The sequence below is a fragment of the Schistocerca serialis genome, chromosome 4 (assembly GCF_023864345.2).
Source record: "Schistocerca serialis cubense isolate TAMUIC-IGC-003099 chromosome 4, iqSchSeri2.2, whole genome shotgun sequence".
NCBI lineage: Eukaryota > Metazoa > Arthropoda > Insecta > Orthoptera > Acrididae > Schistocerca > Schistocerca serialis.
This window is the reverse complement of record NC_064641.1, coordinates 826,114,455-826,127,725: the sequence shown is the minus strand read 5'-3', so window position 1 is coordinate 826,127,725 and position 13,271 is coordinate 826,114,455.

The window sequence follows — 13,271 nt, the reverse complement described above, 5'->3', positions numbered from 1 at the left end:
TGTCATCTGTCATTTGGAGAGAGAGTGGAGCTATGGACGCTAGAAAATGGAGTGTCAACTAGAGAAACCGCAATAATTTCCACATATTCTTCTGTTTTAACGAGGATTCTTTTGACATCAGTGACTATCCACGTTCAGGAAAACCTTCCAGGTTTCGTGAAGAAGATTTAAACGCATTAATCCCCAATGATCCAAGTCAGTGTACTAGAGGACTTGCAAATACGATAAATGTGATGTCACCGCCAGACACCACACTTGCTAGGTGGTTGCCTTTAAATCGGCCGCGGTCCGTTAGTATACGTCGGACCCGCGTGTCGCCACAATCAGTGATTGCAGACCGAGCGCCGCCACACGGCAGGTCTAGTCTAGAGAGACTCCCTAGCACTCGCTCCAGTTGTACAGCCGACTTTGCTAGCGATGGTTCACTGTCTACATACGCTCTCATTTGCAGATACGACAGTTTAGCATAGCCTTCAGCTATGTCATTTGCTACGACCTAGCAAGGCGCCATATTCAGTTACTATTGATATTGATATTGTGAATCATGTACCGTCAAGAGCAACGTTCATCATTAATGGATTAAAGTTAAGTATCAAACTAATTACGTCCGCTTTCTGAATTCTACACTCCTGGAAATTGAAATAAGAACACCGTGAATTCATTGTCCCAGGAAAGGGAAACTTTATTGACACATTCCTGGGGTCAGATACATCACATGATCACACTGACAGAACCACAGGCACATAGACACAGGCAACAGAGCATGCACAATGTCGGCACTAGTACAGTGTATATCCACCTTTCGCAGCAATGCAGGCTGCTATTCTCCCATGGAGACGATCGTAGAGATGCTGGATGTAGTCCTGTGGAACGGCTTGCCATGCCATTTCCACCTGGCGCCTCAGTTGGACCAGCGTTCGTGCTGGACGTGCAGACCGCGTGAGACGACGCTTCATCCAGTCCCAAACATGCTCAATGGGGGACAGATCCGGAGATCTTGCTGGCCAGGGTAGTTGACTTACACCTTCTAGAGCACGTTGGGTGGCACGGGATACATGCGGACGTGCATTGTCCTGTTGGAACAGCAAGTTCCCTTGCCGGTCTAGGAATGGCAGAACGATGGGTTCGATGACGGTTTGGATGTACCGTGCACTATTCAGTGTCCCCTCGACGATCACCAGTGGTGTACGGCCAGTGTAGGAGATCGCTCCCCACACCATGATGCCGGGTGTTGGCCCTGTGTGCCTCGGTCGTATGCAGTCCTGATTGTGGCGCTCACCTGCACGGCGCCAAACACGCATACGACCATCATTGGCACCAAGGCAGAAGCGACTCTCATCGCTGAAGACGACACGTCTCCATTCGTCCCTCCATTCACGCCTGTCGCGGCACCACTGGAGGCGGGCTGCACGATGTTGGGGCGTGAGCGGAAGACGGCCTAACGGTGTGCGGGACCGTAGCCCAGCTTCATGGAGACGGTTGCGAATGGTCCTCGCCGATACCCCAGGAGCAACAGTGTCCCTAATTTGCTGGGAAGTGGCGGTGCGGTCCCCTACGGCACTGCGTAGGATCCTACGGTCTTGGCGTGCATCCGTGCGTCGCTGCGGTCCGGTCCCAGGTCGACGGGCACGTGCACCTTCCGCCGACCACTGGCGACAACATCGATGTACTGTGGAGACCTCACGCCCCACGTGTTGAGCAATTCGGCGGTACGTCCACCCGGCCTCCCGCATGCCCACTATACGCCCTCGCTCAAAGTCCGTCAACTGCACATACGGTTCACGTCCACGCTGTCGCGGCATGCTACCAGTGTTAAAGACTGCGATGGAGCTCCGTATGCCACGGCAAACTGGCTGACACTGACGGCGGCGGTGCACAAATGCTGCGCAGCTAGCGCCATTCGACGGCCAACACCGCGGTTCCTGGTGTGTCCGCTGTGCCGTGCGTGTGATCATTGCTTGTACAGCCCTCTCGCAGTGTCCGGAGCAAGTATGGTGGGTCTGACACACCGGTGTCAATGTGTTCTTTTTTCCATTTCCAGGAGTGTAGTTCCTTGTCATGTTCCAGACCTCACGTCAGTAAAGTCCTTCCCTCCTCACGTTAGCCTGCGTGAGCTAAAACGCGTGCATTTCGGCCTCAGCTAGTAACACGGTGTTGGCTCTTCTGCCAACACAACAATAAACTGTGATCATTTCACCATCGTCCGACATTTTTATGCAATGGGGAAAGTTCAAAAATCAGATGCATGTTTATTGCACGCTCTAAGCCAAAATCACAAAAATGAGCGGGTGGCCATGTGCATCACTGCTTGCTCGTCATTAAACGGCTCCTGAACAACACCGGACATTCCTACCCTGTATCGCTACTGGCGACTAGAAATGATGTCTTTATGCTAATGTAAGTAGAAGAAAGGAATGGATGAGCCCAAATAAAGCAGCAGCTCCCCGTACAAAGACCTGCGCGCATCCATAAAAGACAATGTTACACCAAAGACAACGTTATGCATATAGTGGAACAGCGACGGCGGTGTGTACCACGAATTGCTTCCCCCAGGTGTGACCATCACTGCTGAAATCTGTTATCGACAAATGAGACGTCTTCCGGACGCAGTTTAAGAATAACGACAGGGAAGATTGGGTGAAGTGCTGCTACTCCACGATAGCGCCCGCCCACATTCTGCTGCACTGACAAAAAACACTATACAGGAGTTGCGTCCTCAAATTTTCACCTTTTCCGCTCTCCATCAAATACCCTTCAAGGAACTTCCTTCCCGGATGAAAATGCGTTTCGAACATGGCTCGACGAATACTTCGCCTCAACGTCATGCGATTTCTACAGTCGCGGAGTCGAATAGTTACCCAGCGTTGGCAGACAGTTGTAAATAGTGAAGCAGAATACACTGAAGTGGCGTAAGTGATGGGATACCTCCTAATATTATTTCGGGCGTCCTGTGCGCGGAGTAGTGCACCAACTCGACTTGGCATTGACTCAACACATCGCTGAAGTCCTCAGCAGAAATATTGAGCCATGATGCCTCTACAGCTGTCCGTAATTGCGAAAGAGTTGCCGCTGCAGGATTATGTGCACGAACTGGCCTCCTCATTATGTTCCACAATTCTTCATGTCGGGAGATCAGGGAGGTCAAATCATTCCCTCGAATTATCCAGAATGTCCTTCTAACCAATGACGAGCGATTGTTGTCCAGTGACATGGCGCATTGTCATCTATAAATATTCCATCGTTGTTTGCGAGCATGAAATCCATGAATGGCTGCTAATGGAGTAGCCGAACATAACCATTTCTGGTCAATGATCGGTTCAGTTTGACCAGAGAACATAGTCCATGTAAGTGCATCCCTCACCGTTATGAAGCAACCACCAGCTTGCACAACGTCTTGTAGACAACTTGAGTCCATAGCTTCGTGGCATCTGTGCCACATTCGAATCCTACCATCAGCTCTTAAAATCGGGACACATCTGATCAGGCTACGGTTTCCCAGGGTCGGTACGGTCACGAGCGCAGGAGAGGGGCTGCAAACCATGACGTGCTGCTAGCATAGGCGCTCGCGTCGGTCGTCCGCCACCGTAGCCCATTAACGCCAAATTTCGTCGCATTGTCCTAACGGATAAGTTTGTCGTACGTCCCACACTGATTTCTGCGGTTATTTCACTCAGTATTGCCTGCCTGTTGGCGCTGACAGCTCCATGCAAACGCCGCTGCTCTCGGTCACTGCATTGTCCGTGGTGAGAGGTAACGCATGACATTTGGTATTCTCAGTATACTGTTGACACTGCGGATCTCGGAATATTGAATTCCCTAACGATTTCCGAAGCGGAATGTCTCATGGGTCTACCTCGAACTACCGTTCCGCGTTCAAAGAGTGTTAATTCCCGCCAGGCGGCCATAATCACATGGGAAACCTTTTGACATGAATCCTATGAGATAGCCCTGCCAATGCACTGCCCTTTTATACCTTGCGTATGTGATACTACCGCCATCTTTAAACGTGCATGTCGCTATCCCATGACTATTGTGACTGAATGCGTATTATTGATGACTAAGGTGCCTGTTGCGTGTATCTGTTGCGTTTATTAAACTTATGGAAAAATGCTACCTATTTATGAACCGATCTATGCTCCAAATTAAAAACTGACACTTTTCATTGCCCCAGCTCCCTCGCTATAAATGAGATTTGGTGCGATTTTCATTCATGAACGTCGTCCTTACTCGTCTAGCCACCTCACTCTATGTGGCGGAAGGTATTTTAAGTGCCACCCCTCCCCCTCATTTCCTGCTTCAGTCGTCAATGTTTTGTTTCTAAATGTTCCATGCGTTCGTGCTTTCTCACATGGCACACATCTAATCGGTAGTCCAATCCTGCCCGTACACGACGCCGTATATCAGGACTTACAGTAAGAGCAGCTGTTGTGACGCGGTGACGCAAGCCTTCGGGGTTCTGTGACAGGGGTGAAACATAAACGATTTCCTTGGTGTAACCCCACATGAAAAAAATCGCATGGTGTCTCAAGTGCTGCGACCGTGGTTGCCACTCGCTTAGCGGCAGGTCAGCCCAGCGACGTGGTGACGTCTCATTCCGGTAACCCCGAATACAACTGTGGAAACATGGAGGGGCGACAGAATAAATCTCTGCTGTCAGGTTTTTGGACCGCGCGGGGTAGCCCCGCGATCTTGGGCGCCTTGTCACGGTCCGCGCGGCTCCTCCCGTCGAGTCCTCCCTCGGGCATGGGTGTGTGCGTCGTCCTTAGCTTAGGGACCGATGATCTCAGCAGTTTGGTCCCATAAGACCTTCCCACAAATTTCCAAATTTTGCTGTCAGTTTCAAGTTGAGGCATGAGCCACAATTGCAACATGTCGAGATAGGTGATACCACTGACAATTATCTCAGCGAAGAAGTGTCCCTGGATTGTCTTGTTGAACACGACACAGAACATGTTAACTTTCACAGAATCCCGTACGTGTGCGACAGTATGATATGGCTTCTACATCCTCCCTCGTGCTTCTGTTGTGTCAGATGACCTTTCCTGAACGGTGGAAAGTGTCTTCATCACTGACAATTAATTTACTTCGCGATGTCATCCTTTGAACATTCACCTGCATATCAATGCAGAACTGCAGACCGTGCAGTTTGTGGTCATGGCTTACGGTTCGCAGCAGCTGCAATTTGCACGTCTCCACTCTTGATCACCGAGCGAGGTGGCGCAGTGGTTAGCTCACTGGACTCGCATTCGGGAGGACGACGGTTCAATCCCGTCTCCGGCCATCCTGATTTAGGTTTTCCGTGATTTCCCTAAATCGCTTCAGGTAAATGCCGGGATGGTTCCTTTGAAAGGGCACGGCCGATTTCCTTCCCCATCCTTCCCTCACCCGAGCTTGCGCTCCGTCTCTAATGACCTCGTTGTCGACGGGACGTTAAACACTAACCTCCTCCTCCTCCTCCACTCTTGATCGCTTACGAAGAATTTTCAAAAAATGGTTCAAATGGCTCTGAGCACTATGGGACTTAACATCTATGGTCATCAGTCCTCTAGAACTTAGAACTACTCAAACCTAACTAACCTAAGGACATCACACAACACCCAGTCATCACGAGGCAGAGAAAATCCCTGGCCCCGCCGGGAATCGAACCCGGGAACCCCGGCGCGGGAAGCGAGAACGCTACCGCACCACCACGAGCTGCGGACGAAGAATTTTCCACACTGTTGGATGAGAGATGTTCATTTCTGCACTAGCACGATAGGGAGAATTTCTGCCACTTCGCAACATCACGTCCTTCAGCGATCCACTGTCTGCCACGCCTGGTGAAGCGGAACATTTTGCATCGCTCAAATAACCATCCTCCTGAAATTTCGAAGCAGGATAGAAATTAAATTCAGAATGAAGTCATGGTAATGGAACTCTATTCCAGACATTACTTCAAAACTAAGTCCTCATTCTCTAACTCAGACAGCATGGCATCGTACATCGCCTAACTATTTCTCCGAATCCATCTCTTTAGCAACAGTGGCACGCGGAGTCTTAACAACTGTTCTAAGTCCGAGACCGGGAGGCAAGCGACACGGGGGTAGTGTCTCCATACAACTGCAGACCTGTTTCCTCTGGGCCACGTACGGGACCGTTTTTATATTGCTCACAAAGGTAGCTTTCTTGGACCATACCATATTAGGAAGGATTCTCAAACATTTACCTACACTATGCGTTATGTATGAGGCGGAACTATGGGCCTCATGGAAAAGGGTGACCCGGCTGAGTCACGCAATTTGACTCTTGGTCTGATCACGAGGTGTGGCCATTAATTGCACGCATTGATCACGTAGGGTGACGTGACAATCAATGAACTATACTTGACGGGATGACTCTGGAACATCTTAGGTGAACAGAAAGTTAGTAGACAGGAATACAAATAAATATTTAACTTTAATTCCCCATTAGCGGTGAACTTCGATCTTGACAATAATATTTACAGGTGCAGTTACAGACTGAACTGTGAATACTTCTTTACAATTCTGATTGCTTCACACATATAGATCAATCGTCAATGCATAAACTGTATGTGGCGCCTGGCTAGGTCGTAGCTGCTGACTTAGCTGAAGGCTATGCTAACTAGCGAGATCTCTGAAGCTATAACAAGTGAACCATTCCTGTTAAAGTCGGCTGTAGAACTGGCCAGTGCCCTAGCTTGTCTCGTGAGACCAGCCGAGTGGCGGCGCTCGGTCTGCTAGCGTCGACAGTGGCGACTCGCGGGTCCGATGTGTACTGACGGACCGCGGGCGATTTGAAGCCTACAACCTAGCAAGTGTGGTGCCTTGCGGTGACACCACACTATGCGTATATGCGACACATCTTCCGAAAGACGAAAACCGAATTTCAGAAACATATTTCCGCTGTCGTATTTACATGTTAAGGTCTGAAGCGGATTTAATAGCCCAGCTAAATATGGCGCCTGGAAAACAGTTGTTACAGTTTCCGATTTAGTCAACACAATTGCTTTTTCTCTTCAATTAGACGAGTTGTAAACAGCTTCAGTCTAAGATTCCTAGACGGCCGAGGTGAACGAGCGGTTCTAGGCGCTTCAGTCTGGAACCGCGCGACCACTACGTTCGCAGGTTCGAATCCTGCCTCGGTCATGGATGTGTGTGATGTCCTTAGGTTAGATAGGTTTAAGTAGTTCTAAGTTCTAGGGGACTGATGACCTCAGCAGTCAAGTGCCATAGTCAAAAAAAATGGTTCAAATGGCTCTGAGCACTATGCGACTTAACTTCCCAGGTCATCAGTCGCCTAGAACTTAGAACTAATTAAACCTAACTAACCTAAGGACATCACACACATCCATGCCCGAGGCAGGATTCGAACCTGCGACCGTAGCGGTCGCTCGGCTCCAGACTGTAGCGCCTAGAACCGAACTAAGTCCCATAGTCCTCAGAGCCATTTGAACCATTTTTTTAAGATTCCTATTTATCTTTCACTGTAGAAAAAGCTTCTCCATCCAAATTAGCCGAATTTTTCTGAAAACAAGACGAAACGTGACAGCTCATTAATGTTTTAAAACCGGTTGCGTTTAATGGGAGCGAAAATCGATTGCGGAATTGGAAAACTGGCAACAAGAAGCGGATTTCCGGAATAGATATTGAAGTTTTTACATGACCACACAGAAGCGTTGTTGGGAAATCGGTTTACGAAGTCCGGTTTTGGGAGCCTCGTGTAACGGGGGTGATTGACGTCTATTTGTTTTCAGCGTCACGCCCGCAACGCCCTGGCTGCGACTGACCGACTGCCTCTCATTGTGGCTTCGCAGTAATCTCTAAGTTTGCTTCGTTTGTACCTCCATCGAGATCGTACTTGTGTAGTAATCCCGAAAGCACTTTTTTTTTTAAAGCGTTTGGAGTTTTAGTTATTGCTGTGGGCAGTGCGGCTCACTGTCGGATCCCGACTCTGCGTGCAACCTCAGGTTGGGCGGAAACAAGACCGCTCAGGTCGATGTGCCGCGACCTGCGGCCGTGGCGTATTGTTTGCTGGTGCGAAGGCCGTGGGGCACAATGGCCGCAGGGACCGCCGGCGAAGGCCGTCATAAGCGCGATTGTGCGCGGCGGGCTACTTCCAGGATGCCCCCCCCCCCCCCCCCCCCCGTCATGTGTGATGACGCCACGTTGCCCCGTTCCTATTTACATTTGTAGGACACGTCGCTCGTATCTCCACATTTTGCCCCCACTTGTAGTTAACCTCGTTCTCTTTCAACTGCAAAGTCGATTTCATATGCATTACGCCGTATTAGAAGAAATGAAAACTGGATGATTAGCCATTAACTTCCCGTCGACGGCAAGGTTAGATGGCCACACACAACCGAATTTTATAGACGGGCAGAGTTCACATCCGCCGGATTCTTGAAGATCTGCAGTCTCGTCGTTCCCCATCTGTGCATTCAACCTTGAGACTGTTATCTGTAGTTCTGGGAACTGCCGATTCGTCCTGTCAGCAGGTACACACGCGAGCGGATTGCTGCGACACGAGGCGTTGAGGCAAGTCCGTGAGTTTTCGGAGAGCCGGTGGTCGACACACTACTCCGGCAGAACGGCGCGCTCACGTCGGCTACCCTGCAACTTTCCTCGCCCATTTTAAAGGAACTATTTGGTAAACAAATGCGTTTATACGTCAGTTACAGCTTTATATGTCAGCTTCATGACAAAGTACCTGTCATATCGCTAATTCTCAAATTTATTGTGGTATTTTACACGGCATGAAATTCGAAAAAAATTGCAATAAAAATATTATCTCTATGAATTTGCATTTGCTGCATATTAGGAATTGGCATTTGCTGCATATTAGACAATATTTTGTTGTATATGCAATTTAGCTAAAATACTGAATTTTTCATTAGGCTTGGAAGCGGTCTCTACTTATCACCAGTCTCGAGAAATTTTATTTCATGTAGTGCCTCATTTGCGTTGTGTGTGCCAACGATAAGGCTAGAATGAAATACTCATAACATCCTTCATATCTCACAAACGTTTTGAGATATCGAAACAAGATTTTGGCAAAGGACGGCACACAAAGAGGAGAGTATTTTTTCGTATGGTAAACAAGCCAACTTTCTTATCGACGGCCGGCCGGGGTGGCCGAGCGGTTCTAGGCGCTTCAGTCTGGAACCGCGCGACCGCTACGGTCGCAGTTTCGGATCCTGCCTCGGGCATGGATGTGTGTGATGTCCTTCGGTTAGTTAAGTTTAAGTAGTTCTAAGTTCTAGACGACTGATGACGTCAGATATTAAGTCCTATAGTGCTCAGAGCCTACCACAATAGGCGAGTAATTACAGACTTTTGCAATGGATTGACGGAATTTTAACAGTCATCAGTAGTTGTGAAATATGAATTAGTGCAGCTTTGCAACAAGGTAAGTGAAGAAATTACACGTTTATATTTATACCTCAGTTCCTTCAGGAATTCTACCTTAATTTCAACTGCATTAGGATATTAGCAAGGTGACATTGCGTAAACTCCACTTTGTTTTGCCAAAAGAAGCAACTTTTAACTTGGAAACCAAAGAAATGTAGGTGATACCCGAAATTCGCCACTGGTGAATGAGTGATTTTCAGAAGACAGCAAGTTTTAGTTGCTACAAGTATAGTAAATGGGTGGACAAATGATCACTACAAAAACATGGACAGCTGTACCGTGAAATTTCTTGTTTGTAAAAACTGACATATGAACTCTACACAAACATGGATGTAAGTGGTTCAAATGGCTCTGAGCACTATGGGACGTAACATCTGAGGTCATCAGTCCCCTAGAACTTAGAACTACTTAAACCTAACTAACCTAAGGATATAACACACTTCCATGACTGAGGCGCCTAGAACCGCTCGGTCACATCGGCCGGCAAACATGAATGTAAAAAACAGTGTGTACAGAAAGAAGGTTGAAACATTTCTAGACAATATGACAACTGTGGAACAAAAAACAGTGCCAAATAAGACAATACTTCAACAACATGGAAGCAGATGGCGTTTCCTGATGTGAGCGGAAATCGGTCACAATATATCGTAAGTAACGTCAACATCTTTTGCAACGAACTATATTTAGATGCAGGTCGTAAATATGTTTCATTACAGACCACTGATGATGCTTTATTTTAAAAAAACAAAACATGTTTGGTGACAATACGCATTTTATTGTGGTAGCAAAGACGAATTTAAAGCACCTTCAGTAAAATCATAAATAATCTCAGAAACGAATAGGTGTCTTGAAAGAAGCGTAAAAGAGGGGTGGGAGATGAGTTTTATAAACCAACGCTATATTGAGGACCAATAAAATGTTGCTTGTACTATGTCCATTATTTTAGACTACTACCCATAACTGTTTTATGTTTATTACAGTATTACGAGTTACTGTATTTTACAAAGGCTCAAACATCCAGCGATTGCCACAATTCACCTTCTCTCGGAGATATGAACTGCTTTCAAAATGCTAAAATGTACTACAATAAATAAAATGCCTATTAAATGCAGCACTGTACAACGTACTTGCTGTGAGAAACAGCCGCAACTCCTGAAATCCGTCGCACTTGGCTTGTGGAGCATGCGCGCCAGTCCTGAGTCCGTAGGTAAATCACAGAAATCCGCCGATTTCCCCCACACACGAATGGACCGGCGTCTGGAGCCAGACTGGACAGCTAGGTCCGGCGGATAGGGACGGCACGTTAGTGGGAAACGACGGGCCTTATCATCAGTGGGCCAGATCCATCAAGAGATACCCGTAGACTTGGCCCACAGTTCTGGCCTGGCACAGAAATCTGCTCGTTGTGTGGTCAGCTGTTGTTACAGATGGAGCACAAGCTCGGATTGGGGAAGGATGGCGCAGGAAACGGGCCCCGCCCTTTCAAAAGACCAAACCGGCATTCACGTTATTCTATTTAGGGAGGGCGAACCTAAATCTGGATGGCCAGGTGGGGATTTGAACTGCTGTTCTCCTCAGTACGGGTCCAATGTACTCGCCGTTCCACCCCTCTCAATACCACATCAGAAGAGAGAAACGATTGGTGACCAAGAAAGAACAATACCATGATACACTGCTGGATATTAAAAATGCAGCACTGCGAAGACGACATGTAACGAACTGCCAATTGACATGAAGCATACTACATTTTTGGATATCCAAATGATAAGTATTTCAGTGCAAGAAGCAAAGCTCTACATTCTGCATATAAGGAAACAGAATACAGTGGGTTGGTTTGTCATTGAGAAATCTGTTTGAAAACAGTTTGCTTGCTTGTGAGAAGGTCGCGTTGTGCGCCGTTTAAGAAGGAGAAACATCAACCAGCACAAATGCCAGAATTCGACAGCGACAGAACCACGACCTCTTCAAACCGCAGTTTATCGTTCCGCGATGTTGTTGCTCGCATCGATCAGGATCTCACAATTGACCTGCTAATATCGAATCGATCGATTCGGAGGGACATTCTCAACGCCACGCAGGATCTCAAGAGTCCCACGCGACTAGCGCCCGAGTGGACAGATTTTTTTTTTTTTTTTTCTCCTGCTCAGGAGTTCAGGATCGTGCAGCCGTGTCACGCTTTTGAGTCAGGAAATGAGTTTGTTTGCAGCAAGACAGTTGCCACACGGACAGTGCGACGACGTGTGGGGTATCTCGGCCTATCAGCACGGCGACCGTTGTTGCGACTTACTTGTCGCGGCAGCAGAGAGGCGTACCGACAACGGTGCACCAAACGACAACACAGGACGCACCACGTCGTCTTTTTAGACGAGTCCCAGTTCTGCGTATGTCATTATGACGGACATACCCGTGTGTGGAGGTCCCTATGATAATGCAAGCTGCCAAATTCCATTCGATGTCGTCATACGAGTCCAGAACCTGGCGTGATGGTTGAGGGAGCCACTGGGAGCACACGACACTATCATATCTGGTGCGCATCGACTGTAATTTGGCCTCAGGCGTTACGGCTCTGGCGTGCTAAAACAACTAGCAGTGTGCTCTCTATAAGGTATCCGTGACGTTATCTTACGATAACACAACACTGCATGTTGACCGTGCAATCTTGACCTGCCTATACTGTTGCCCTGGGTAGCACTTTCTCCACATCTATCACCCAGTGAAAACATCTGGCCTTGATCTGCCGAGTGACTGGCCTACAAATTTTATCATTTATTCTTCCTACTATACAGTATAAGTACAACAAGTAAAAATTCTTTATTTGCTAATCTTGTTGATGTTGCAATTTTAATGGCGGCAGAGTACATGCATCAATAACAAAATAAACGCTGTTCGTATCCAGCTCCAGTACACATGTAAGGGCAACACATTAGTGACTCTACATAGTACACTGTAGACATGTGACTATCAAATGGTTCAAATGGCTCTGAGCACTATGGGACTTAACTTCTGAGGTCATCAGTCCCGTAGAACTTAGAACTACTTAAACCTAACTAACCTAAGGACATCACACTCATCCAAGCCCAAGGCAGGATTCGAACCTGCGACCGTAGCAGTTGCGGTTCCGGACTGCAGCGCCTAGAACCGCACGGCCATCGCGGCCGAGTAGTAGGATTATTTGCAGTTAATGTGCAATTTTTGAAAACTGACTCTCGTTCACTCAACTTGACACTAACGCAGAAATACACGATATTCAATGACTCACCGTAACTTACCTTCGCATCCCAGTTCGTTTCTGGTCCATGAAAATGAATTTAACACGTGATCAAATGAATTAATTTTCTCATGCTGAATAGTAACGGGCGATTTGTAAATATTCAACTTGAAGATCTCAATATTGGCTACGAAGTTGTCCTTCTTCAAGTAGAATGATGTAATTAAAGTGAAACGGGATCTGAAGTTGACTGCAGAACCGTCCTATATTTCGCGAAAGAACCACGAAGATAAGATACGAAAAATTAGGTCTCATACGGACGCATTTAGACAGTCGTTTCTTCCTCGTTCTGTCTGCAAGTGGAACAGGAAAGGAAATGACTAGTAGAGGTATGGGATACACTCCGCCACGCACCTTAGGGTAGCTTGCGAATTATTTATGTAGCTGTAGATGTAAAGTACTTCCAAGTTGATCAGGCAGAAGCAGACACTGTCGACCTAATGTCCATACCAAGAATTGTTACCTCGTCCCGAAGTCGCTCCAGACCGCCGCCGTCATCAAATCCTACGTCACCCGAACGAGATGGTGCAGCGGTAAGCATGAAGGACATGATACAGAACCAAGCGGCGTTCTGTATCTGACTGCTTCAAATTGCA